Genomic DNA, 11,976 nt, shown 5'->3' with positions numbered 1-11,976 from the left:
AGTTGCCCATTTTTTAATATAAGGTTTTTGTGGAAGGGGCGATCGTATTAAATTTGGGGTTATTCAAATGGAGATTGAAACTTTAAGTTATCTTCTTAAGAGTCAAAAATGATCTAGGGACAAAACAACCCCCCTCCCTTTCCCCAGTCACAGAATAAGCTTTATATTTTTACCGTTAGGGAAGGGGACAGTAGCCAGACTCTTGTTTGTAGTGATTTTTGTTCCTTCTATGCTTGATTTGCTTATTCAATTTAAGTCTTACTCCTAACTTTTCTATTTTCAACATGAACTGAGTATTGAGATTTTCACTCAAATAGAATAATTATCAGCCAAGAAAATAAGAATTTAGCTCCTGCAAGATTTATCAGGAACATATGACACTTGGCACAGGAGAAAGATAGCCTATGCCCTGAACTCCTAGTCCATATAATAAAGTCTTTTCTTTTAATAATTGGGTACATTTTTGCATATTTAAAAAAAAATAAAGTTGGGGTTTTAGTTTTCAGAAATATGAACATCCCAGTTTCTTGCCAAGTAAATTCGTCAAATTTTTTGATAAGTAAATATGAACATGTTGGACCTCAGAGCGATATGTCTAAGGATATTTTGGATTTTGTTGGGCTATCATTTAGTTTATTTTAAGGAAAATCTAACAACAAACTACATACTTGAACTTTTCTACTCTGGAAGTCTTAGCGTTTAATACCATTGAACTGGGTACAAAAGAAAAAGAAAGGAAAATACACTCACCAATCAAAAGTAAATAAGTGCGCGGGTGGCCGCTCGCAATTTCAAAGCCCCCCACGCCCCCTTTTCTAACTGTAAGTTTCCTCACTTTGATTGCTTTGCCCTTCCCACGTGGTCACATGCTATAGTGTCATTCAATTACTTTGTAGCCCTTAAAAGGGCTGTTGGTTGAATTGGGGTAGGGCCTAGGTCCAAAGATAGAATTATTTAAGCCTTTGCCCCTTTTTCAGTGTTCTTTGGTAGAAGGACGGCTTGAATGTTGGGCAAAACGCCTCCTTGGGCAATGGTAACCCCCGAAAGGAGTTTGTTCAGTTCTTCTTCATTTCTAATGGCAAGCTAAAGGTGACGAGGAATGATACGCGTTTTTTTGTTGTCTCGTGCAGCATTACCAGCAAGCTCAAGGACCTCAGCAGCCAAATACTCTATCACTGCTGCACTGTAAATGTCTTCGCCTTCACCAACTCTATCCGCATTGTTGCCTTGCCTCAGAATACTGAGTAACAGTCCATCGGTGTATGGGAGTACTGCCGATTGTACGGTAAGGTTCCGGTCAAGTTACTTTTCAACCATTCCAACCAACGGAAAGGACTTATATTAAACGAACAATACCTGTACAAAAGTATGGACAACTAATCAATGGCTGTTGGTTAATTTGGGGTAGAGCCTAGGCCCAAAGTTATAATTATTTAAGCCTTTGCCCCTTTTTCTGTCTTCTTTGGTAGAAGGACGGCTTGAATGTTGGGCAACACGCCTCCTTGGGCAAAGGTAACCCCCGAGAGGAGCTTGTTCAGTTCTTCGTCATTTCTAATGGCAAGCTAAAGGTGACGAGGAATGATACGCGTTTTTTTATTGTCCCGTGCAGCATTACCAGCAAGCTCAAGGACCTCAGCAGCGAAATACTTCATCACTGCTGCAGGGTAAACGGGTGCGCCTGCACCAACTCGCTCCGCATAGTTGCCCTTTCTCAGAAGACGGTGTATCCTTCCCACTGGGAATTGGAGACCTGCCCTGCTTGAACAGGACTTTGCCTTCCCCTTCACTTTTCCACCCTTTCCTCTTCCTGACATGGTTTCTAGGATATGAAATTCGCTTGGACTCTAGTTACGAACACATCTCCCGGAGTCCGGATATTGAAAAGCGACGTCGAAAAAAATTGCTGATCCAGCCTGTGTACTCAAGTATTCGTAAGAACATTATGTTCGAGTACACAAGCTTGCTTTAAACCGGGTTGGAACTGGCAATCTCTATCACTTGTTGATTGAGACTCTACACGAACACTTATATTATTTCTCCAAAACGTCAGGGAAAGCACAACAGACATCTGGTCATGATGCAATAAACAGAACTAAATCTAAGCGGAAAAGGACACGAACGAGGAAGGAGAGCTACGCCATTTACATTTACAAAGTTCTCAAGCAAGTGTACCGGTGTTTCTAGCAAGGCAATGAGCACCATGAATAGCTTTGTCAATGATATCTTTGAAAGGATTGCCGTGGAAGCCTCTCGTCTAGCTCACTACAACAAGAGGTCCACCATCACTAGCAGAGAGGTTCAAACAGCTGTGAGGCTACTCCTACCCGAGGAACTTGCGAAGCACGCTGTTAGTGAAGGCACTAAAGCTGTAACAAAATACACAAGCTCCAAATAAGGGATATTTCCCGTCTGTTACCGCCCAATCAGCCGGGCCCTCCCAAACAGCCCTTTTAAGGGCTACCACCTTATTTCAAATGCTCTCAAAATACTTTCATTCCTCCTAGCTTTGTGAATGCTAATGAAATAAAACAAATTATGATGAAAATACAATACGTTAGTAACAAAATTATGAAAACTAGCACAAAGAATTATGGAAAGGGGGCCGCCCAGAGCGCATTATATTAAAAACATAACCTAACCAAAATACCAACTATATATTTAATTAAACTATAGCTATAATGTATTTTCCAAAGCGAGCCATTGCGATTTGTCTGGTATTAAATAAAAAAAACAAGTTTTTTTAACTGAAAGTAAGGAACGACGTTAAAACTTAAAACGAACAGAAATTATTCCGTATATGAAAGGGGCTATCCCCTCCTCAACACCTCGCTCTTTACTCTAAAGTTTTTTTATTGTTAAAAAAAATAGAGTTGTGGAAAGGTCAAACTTTAGCATAAAGATTGTGGCGTTGAGGAGGGCATATCTCTATTCATATACGTCAAAATTTGTGTTCGTTTTAAATTTTAACGTTGCTCCTTACTTTTAGTTAAAAAACTTGTTTTTTTTACTTACTTTTCGAACTTTTTTGAATTAATACAGGTTTTGATTTTGCCTCACCGTACATGAATAATTAAAACAAAATTTGCATATTATATTTGGTTAAATGGCTTTCTCGAAACTTGTTTAATTTTATTTACGAACGTTTTTATTAGTAATAAATATAAGTAAATTAGAATTAACTTACGTAACGACCTTCTATATTCATAAATTTTTAACATGTATATTAGGGGGTTCGCCCCCTAGTCAATACCCTGCTCTTTAAACTATAGTTCAAATTTTTTTTTCCAGTTCTTTAAAAATGACCTCTTAATCACAATCAGTTGATCAGTTGAAAAACTTGTTTTTTTTTATTTAATTCCTGATCTTTTTCTTTAATAATGCTGGGAAATCCGGCGCCCCCTTCATAGCAATGTCTCTTCCCCCATGAAAACTTCCTTCATGGAAAGATCCTTCCATATAGCCCCCGACCCTCTCCTTCCCCCAACTACCAGAAAAATCTCCTCTGAAAAAGTCTGTATACTTCCCAATAACCAATACTATATGTTAACATTGAGTAAAGTTCATAACTTTCAGCCCTCCCCCTGGGGACTTCGGGGGATCAAGTCTTCTTAAAAGACATTTTTATAATATTTTCGACCATGTTGAACAAAATGGATATCTCAAAATTTTGATCAGGTGACTTTGGGAAAAAAATGAGCGTGGGAGGGGGCCTAGTTGCCCTCCATTTTTTTTGTTAAATTAAAAAGGGCAATATAAATTTTATTTTCCGTTCCATTTAGCCCTCCCATGTTTTTCTCGGCCCACGGGGTCTATACGATAACCCCTGGGTAAAAAAAAAAAAAAAAAACAAACAAACAAACAAATAACCACGCATCCGTGATCTTTCTTCTGGCAAAAAATGGAAAATTCCACATTTTTGTAGATAGGAGCTTGAAACCTCTACAGCAGGGTTCTCTGATACGCTGAATAGGATGATGGGATTTTCATTAAGAGTCTATCACTTTTAGGGGGTCTTTCCCCCTTTTTTCGAAAATCAGCCAAATTTTCTCAGGCACGTAACTTGTGATGGGTAAGATTAAACTTAATGAAACTTATATATTTGAAATCAGAATTAAAATCTGATTCTTTTGATGTATCTATTGGTATCAAAATCCCGTTTTTTAGAGTTTCGGTTACCATTGAGCCGGGTCGCTCCTTACTTACAGTTCGTTACCACGAACTGTTTGATACTTTTGGTATCAAAATTCCGTTTTTTAGAGTTTCGGTCACTATTGAGCCGGGTCGCTTCTTACGTACAGTTCGTTACCACGAACTGTTTGATAACACTGGTGAGAATTTTATGGCACGTCAGGGTTATGAAACTGGATTTATTATTTTATTGATCAATTATTATTGATTATTACCAGAAATCTGAACAGTACATATTATTTTAACTTATAATGGAAAATAGAAAAAATGTTTACAGTAAAAACCAAATGACACTTTAGCCCATAGGAGGTTTCAAGGGAGGCTGTCACGCTCTTACTAAGATACAAAAAAGTACATTTTATACATCATTCAATTGAATTGACTGAGTTCATGAGACATCCAACTGTCCCAGTTGCTAGAAAAAAAAAAAAAAAAAAAAAAAAAAAAAAAAAAGCTCACAAAATTGTCTTTCCTAGAGTGCAAGGCCAAGTCAAGCTAGAAATTTTTTTTCTTTAATCTCTTTCGAACAGAAAACACCAATGGATTGGACAATTTTACTAATACAATGTATATTTTGCAGGGAAATTCGAAACAGGCCAATTAAGAGTAAAAACGTCTTATTACTAGCTTCAGGTCAGCGCTTCGAGAGCTTGTCTCAATAGTAAAAAAAAGGATATTTCGGAGTACTTTTAAAGAACATAGAATACCACAGGACTAGCACCAAAGGACAAGTTACTGTGGTCGTCATCAGTTACCAGGTAATGAATTGCAGCCCAAAGGCTAATTAGTGAAGATAACCAATTACTACAGCATCTATTTCCTTCTGCAAAGCTTCCCGTACTTTCAATATAACCGATGGCGGCCTTGCTTTCCTTTAAAAGGGAACGACTACGCCTTACGAATCCTTTTGAAAAAGAGTAAATTAGAAATATATTATGGAGATAAGAAGAGGTTCATCCCTAGGCCCAAACAGAAATTACTTAAGATTAATCAACTACATGAGAATGCAGATTATTGCAGTGATACAAAGTCTATTCAAAACTTGGCGTTATTGCTGGGAGATATCACTTAATTATCTGCTCTTCAGGAAAAGTGATGCATGGCAGTGCGAAATTTGCACACCTCTGAGTCTAATTAATTCTGTTCAATAGAAGACTTGAACAGTAGATAAAGTTCATAAATTAAAAACAATTACTGAGAAATGCTGTGTGGACAAGGGCATGATCTGTATCCTGTTGCTTAATATTAGTGGACCATTTATTTTTGATATTTTGCTATTGAATATGGTTGACGTGCTGTTATATTTAAAGTTGAAGTACACTTTTTTCATGCATGATGCTTTCAGATGCTTTGGCTTCCACCTTTCAGTTACATATTTCAGTTACTACTTTTTCAGTTACTACTTTTCCACCTTTACTTTCAGTTACATATATTTATAACTCTATGCCTTTGTCCCAAGGCTGAGACGAATCCCGCAGATGTGTGCAAAATACGTACCTTTTTCCTTTACGAGTCTGCGTATCCATATTTATGCTTATTTTATAGTATCTACACCTAAGTTATGAAGTTTTTAGGCCTTAAAATGTTTCTAATCGAAGGTTTTTTTGGGGTTGGGACGTGGATGAACAGAGAACGCTGGCTGAATGATTTGTCTGTCCGACTTCTAATAAATAACTTTGAATTTAAGGTTTTACCACTTCTTTTTTAAATTAAGTTTAGTCATCCCTATTTCTTAGTCTGTCTTTATCTATGGGACCAATTGATATAGGTTTCACATTAACCTTCATTTACATAAACATTTCTAAGCATTTAGTTATAAAAAAAAATATAGTGATGCCCGTAGTTGAAAAGATTTCTAAGCTGTTTTTGAGTCTGAAAGGGTTGAGACAAAGCTGAAAGTTTTCATCCAAGTTGTTTAGTCATCCCTATTTCTTAGTCTGTCTTTATCTATGGGACCAATTGATATAGGTTTCACATTAACCTTCATGTACATAAACATTTCTAAGCATTCAGTTATAAAAAAATATAGTGATGCCCGTAGTTGAAAAGATTTCTAAGCTGTTTTTGAGTCTGAAAGGGTTGAGACAAAGCAGAAAGTTTTCATCCAAGCTTTTCGGAATATTTTTCAATGCTATGCTCGCTATCTTCTCGGAAAAGGGAGCATCAGCAATAAAGCTATGGGGGGGGGACTTTATATTTGCTTCTTTTCGCAAAAGACTTGGCCCAAATAGTGCAATCGCCAAAATTTTCCTAGACTTAGGAAATTTTCGTAAATTCTTCTAAGTTTTCCTAGACTTAGCTGTAAAATATATATATGAGGTTTATGCCGAGAATATGAAAGTTATCGTACTTCAGAAGAGCTATTTAAGCGCTATTAATAAAAATGTTTCTACAATGCTGCGAACATTTACACTGCAACAGAAACTAAATACCTTGGTTTTGTTACTAGCAATAACAGAAAATAGAGCATTAATCCATCAACTTTAACAACGACAAGTGGCAATGAATTTATTTTTGGAATAATTTTTGGAAATAGTTATCTTGTGGGGTCAACAGGTCTGAGCCACCAAAAACATATATTTACACAAAGTACGGTCAATATTTCATTATGGCTTTAAGTTGAGGGATGTTGACCATACAGTTTACATGGAGACTGTTCAGCAACAATATTTTAGGCGGATCTTTGAAGTACAATTAACTACTTCTCTTCTTATTCTTAGAAATGACCTTGACCTGTTTACTCTCGAAAGTAGTATAAAGATCGAAAGGCGCACTACTTACTAAATATCTTAAGCATACACACTGAACATATGGAAAAGAAGCCGTATTTTAAATTATTAACCTCGAGTGATAAAGTCTTACTCGCCATTTCATGTCCAGTATTAAACAATTCGTGGTAGCGAACCGTACGTAAGGAGCGACCCGACTCAATAGTAGCCGAAACTATAAAAGAACGGAAATTTTATGCCAGTCGATACTTCAAAAGAATTGGATTTTTTGCTTATTTCCAATATATAATTTTCATCAAGTTTAGTCTTACTCGTCAAAAGCTACGAGCCCTAAAAAATTTGCCTTATTTTTGAAAAAAGGGACCCCCTCCCCCCTAAAAGTGATAGGATCTTAATGAAATCACACCATCAGATTCTGCGTATCAGAAAACCCTACTGCAGAGGTTTCAAACTTCTATCTGCAAAAATGTGGAATTTTGTATTTTTTGCCAGAAGAAAGACCACGGATGCGTATTTATTTGTTTGTTTTTGTTTTTTTCCCCTGGGGTGATTGTATCGATCCAGTGCTCCTAGAATATCGCAAGAGGGCTTATTTGAACGGAAATTAAAAGTTTTAGTGCCCTTTTTAAGTGATCGAAAAAATTGGAGGGCAACTAGGCCCCCTCCCAAGCTAATTTTTTCCCAAAGTCACTTGATAAAAAATTTTAAGATAGCCATTTTCTTCATCCTAGCCAAAAATTTAATAATTTGTATTTGAGGATGACTTCATCCCCCAAAGTTCCCGGGGGAAGGGCTGCAAGTTATGAAATTAGCCCACTGCACATATAGTATTGGTTATATAATATTGGTTATTGGAAGTATACGGACGTTTTCAGGAGGGATTTTTTCTGGTGTGAGGTGTCGGAGGACGGGGCTACGTGGGAATATTTATCGATGGAGAATGTTTTCATGGGGGGAGGGACATTTTTATGAAGGGCGCCGGATTTCCCAGCATTATTTGAAAAACGATCAGAAATTAAATAAAAAAAAACATGCTTTTTCAACTGAAAGTAAGGAGCAATATTAAAACTTAGAACGAACAGGAATTATTACGTATATGAGGGGGTTTGCCTCCTACTCAATACCTTGCTCTTTACGCTAAATTTTTTTAGTACTTTCAAAAGAGCTATCTATTCTAATTAAACGGCCTTTATGATTCAAGGGTTTGTGATTCAAACAAAATTCGATCGCACCGTATCTGTCGTATCGTACAAAAAATAGTAAAAAATCAAAATTAATATGCACATTTTGCTTCAATTAGATAGATAGATAGATAGATAGATCGTGTATTTCAAAAGCCCAAGAGCCATATACACACAAACATTATGAAAAATAGAAAAATTACAACAGAGCAAATTACGAAACACACATTAACATGATACATAGTGAAAAATACCTTCTGGTAAATTACCATAAATATTACTTTAATTCCATATAAGTAATAATAATTAATTGTAAGAACATTTCCTTCTTTCTAATCCCTTCTCTATGCACGCACCAATACGAAATATTGTGGTTGGATTACTACTTTGTAAGATTTTTGGAAGCAGCAAAACAATCCCATGTAAGTAATTTTCCCTTAAATCAGAGAGCACCGGGCACTTTCGGAGAAAATGGTCCAAATCTTCGTCCTCATCCCTACAAAGAGGACAGACATACCGACCATCAGGATGTACTATCCCCCTGTCGAACACCATTTGTCTGCTCTGGATTGGAAGGCAATTCGCCCTAAGCTGAATCCATCGACATGAAATCATAGCCGGTAAATTGAATTTAAGATTAATTTCCTCTCCAAAACTAGGTTTAACCTGATTATAATGATTCAATGTAGCAGAATTTAAAACCAGCCCTTGCCAATATTGAATTTCTTGACCCTCTAAGATAAATCGTACCTGGCTTACTAAATTGGTTGGTAGGTCAGGGGAACCAAGACCGTCATTCCATAAGTAAGCCATTCCCACTCTTTCTAGTAATGACCTAATTTGGGATTATTCTTGTACGGTGAGCCAAAATCAAAGCTGCATTAATTCAAACCCGTTCGCAAATTAAATAAAAAATCAAGTTTTTTTGAACTGAAAGTAAGGAGCGACATTAAAACTTAAAACGAACAGAAATTACTCCGTATATGAAATGCGCTGTCCCCTCCTCAACGCCTCGCTCTTTACGCTAAAGTTTAACTCTGTCTCACAACTGTGTTTTTTTAAACAATAAATACAGTATAACCTTTACACATTAAAATCACGACATATTTGGCACATAGCTCAACTTTTCGCTAAAAGTACCTAATAAATACAAGCAGTTGTAGCTCTAATCAGAGGCAACGCTGTAGCGTTGCCTATAGTAAAGGCCATACGGCTCCAATGTTTTATTATTATATTTTTTCCCAGAGGCACTTCATATGGAAGGGGTCTTCGTAGAAACTTCAAAGGGGGCTCATTCGATCTGAAATATAGAGTTCAAGTGCCCTTTTTAATAGTCGAAAATGATTGGAGGGCAACTAACCCCCCCCCCCCCAACGCCTATTATTCCCCCAAAGCCATCTAATCAAAATTTTGAAATAGCCATTTTGTTCAGCGTAGTTGATTTCCAGATGGAAAATATATTTTTGAGGGTGACACTTCCCCAGAACCCTCAGGGCAAGGGTTTTAAGTTATGCCCTGGGGGCATATAAGGTTTTTATATAAGGCGTTGTCGTAGAAACTTAAAAAAATGCTCATTCGATTGGAAATTAAAGGGCTAGTTCCTATTTTAATAGTCGAAAGTGATTGGAGGTCAACTAGCCTCCCCCCACGCCCAGCATTCCCCCAAACAAATCCAATCAAAATTTTGAGATAGCCATTTTGTTCAGCGTAGTTGATTTTCACATAGAAAATATGTTTTTGAGGAGGAAACTCCCCCACAACCCTCAGGGCAAGGGTTTTAAGTTATGCCCTGGTGGTATATAAGGTTCTTATAGAAGGCGTTGTCGCAGAAACTTCAGAAAAGGCTCATTTGATTGGAAATTCAAAGGGATAGTGCCCTTTTTAATAGTCGAAACCCTTAGGGCAAAGGTTTTAAGTTATGCCCTGGGGGCATATAAGGTTTTTGTTGAAGGTATTTTCGTAGAAACTTCAAAATAGACTCATTCGATTGGAAATTCAAAGGGCTAGTGCCCTTTTTAATAGTCGAAAGTGATTGGAAGCAACTAGCCCCCCCCCACGCCCATCATTCCCCCAAACACATCCAATCAAAATTTTGAGATAGCCATTTTGTTCAGCGTAGTTGATTTTCACATAGAAAATATGTTTTTGAGGAGGACACTCCCCCACAACACTTAGGGCAATGGTTTTAATTTATGCCCTGGGGGCAAATAAGGTTTTGTAGAAGGCGTTTTCGTAGAAACTTCAAAAAGGCTCATTCGATTGGAAATTCAAAGGGCTAGTGCTCTTTTTGATAGTCGAAAGTGATTGGAGGGCAACTAGCTCCCACCCCCACGCCCATCATTCCTCCAAACACATCCAGTCAAAATTATAAGATAGCCATTTTGTTCAACGTAGTTGATTTCAGATAGAAAATATTTTTTTTGAGAAGGACACTCCCCCACAACTCTCAAGGCAAGGGTTTTAAGTTATACCCTGGGGGCATTTTCAAAGGGCTAATAATTTCCAAGCATTATTTGAAAAACGATCAGAAATTAAATAAAAAAACAAGTTTTTTCAACTGAAAGTAAGAAGCAATATTAAAACTTAGAACGAACAGAAATTATTACGTATAGGAGGGGGTTTGCCTCCTAGTCAATACCTTGCTCTTTACGCTATAAATTTGTTTTAGTACTTTCAAAAGAACTATCTATTCTAATTAAACGGCCTTTATGATTCAAGGGTTTGTGATTCGAACAAAATTCAATCGTACCGTATCTGTCGAATCGTATGAAAAATCGTAAAAAATTAAAATTATTATGCAAATTTTGCTTTAATTATTCTTGTACGGTGAGTCAAAATCAAAGCTGCATTAATTCAAAAACTTTCAGAAATTAAATAAAAAATCAAGTCTTTTTGAACTGAAAGTAAGGAGCGACATTGAAACTTAAAACGAACAGAAATTACTCCGTATATGAAATGGGCTGTCTCCTCTTCAACGCCTCGCTCTTTGCGCTAAAGTTTGACTCTGTCTCACAACTCTATTTTTTTAAACAATAAATACAGTATAACCTTTACACATTAAAATCACGACACATTTGGCACATAGCTCAACTTTTCGCTAAAAGTACCTAATAAATACAAGCAGTTTTAGCTCTAATCAGAAGCAACGCTGTAGTGTAGCCTATAGTAAAGGCCATACGGCTCCAATGTTTTATTATTATTTTTTTCCCAGAGGCACTTCATATGGAAGGGGTCGTCTTAGAAAGTTCAAAGGGGGCTCATTCGATAGGGAATCGAGAGCTCTAGTGCCCTTTTTAATAGTCGAAAATGATTGGAGGGCAACGAGCCCCCCTAAGCCCATCATTCCCCCAAACACATCCAATCAAAATTTTGAGAAAATTTTAGCCATTTTGTTCCGTATTACTGATTTTTAGATAGAAAATGTATTTTCGAGGAGGAAAATCCCCCAAAACCCTCATGGCAAGAGTTTTAATCAATGCCCTGGGGGTGTATAAGGTTTTTAAAGAAGGTGTGATCGTGAAAACTTCAAAAAAGGCTCGTTCGATTGGCAATTAAAGGGCTAGTGCCCTTTTTAATAGTCGAAAGTGATTGGAGTGCAACTAGCCCCCCCCCCCGCCCTCACGCCCATAATTTCCCAAAACAAATCCAATCAAAATTTTGAGATAGCCATTTTGTTCAGCGAAGTTTATTTTCAGATAGAAAATATGTTTTTAAGGAAAACAATCCCCCACAACCATCAGGGCAAGGGTTTTTAAGTTATGCCCTGGGGGCATATAAGGTTTTTTATAGAAGGTGTTGTCGTAGAAACTTCAAAAAAGGCTCATTCGATTGGAAATTCAAAGGGATAGTGCTCTTTTGAATAGTCGAAAGTGATTGGA

At 37.1% G+C, this 11,976-nt stretch overlaps 2 pseudogenes; one reads left to right on the top strand and one right to left on the bottom strand.

Annotated features, from left to right (window-relative positions):
- Positions 1-1,391: 1,391 nt before the first annotated feature.
- On the bottom strand, positions 1,392-1,847 carry LOC148956155 (histone H2A-like; annotated as a pseudogene).
- On the top strand, positions 1,827-2,433 carry LOC148956154 (histone H2B-like; annotated as a pseudogene).
- Positions 2,434-11,976: the final 9,543 nt, after the last annotated feature.

This window comes from Artemia sp. Qi Xiang Cuo, chromosome 1 (genome assembly GCF_049724085.1).
Source record: "Artemia sp. Qi Xiang Cuo chromosome 1, ASM4972408v1, whole genome shotgun sequence".
Lineage (NCBI taxonomy): Eukaryota > Metazoa > Arthropoda > Branchiopoda > Anostraca > Artemiidae > Artemia > Artemia sp. Qi Xiang Cuo.
The sequence above is the reverse complement of the archived record's forward strand: the minus strand, read 5'-3'. Positions and strand labels throughout refer to the sequence as shown.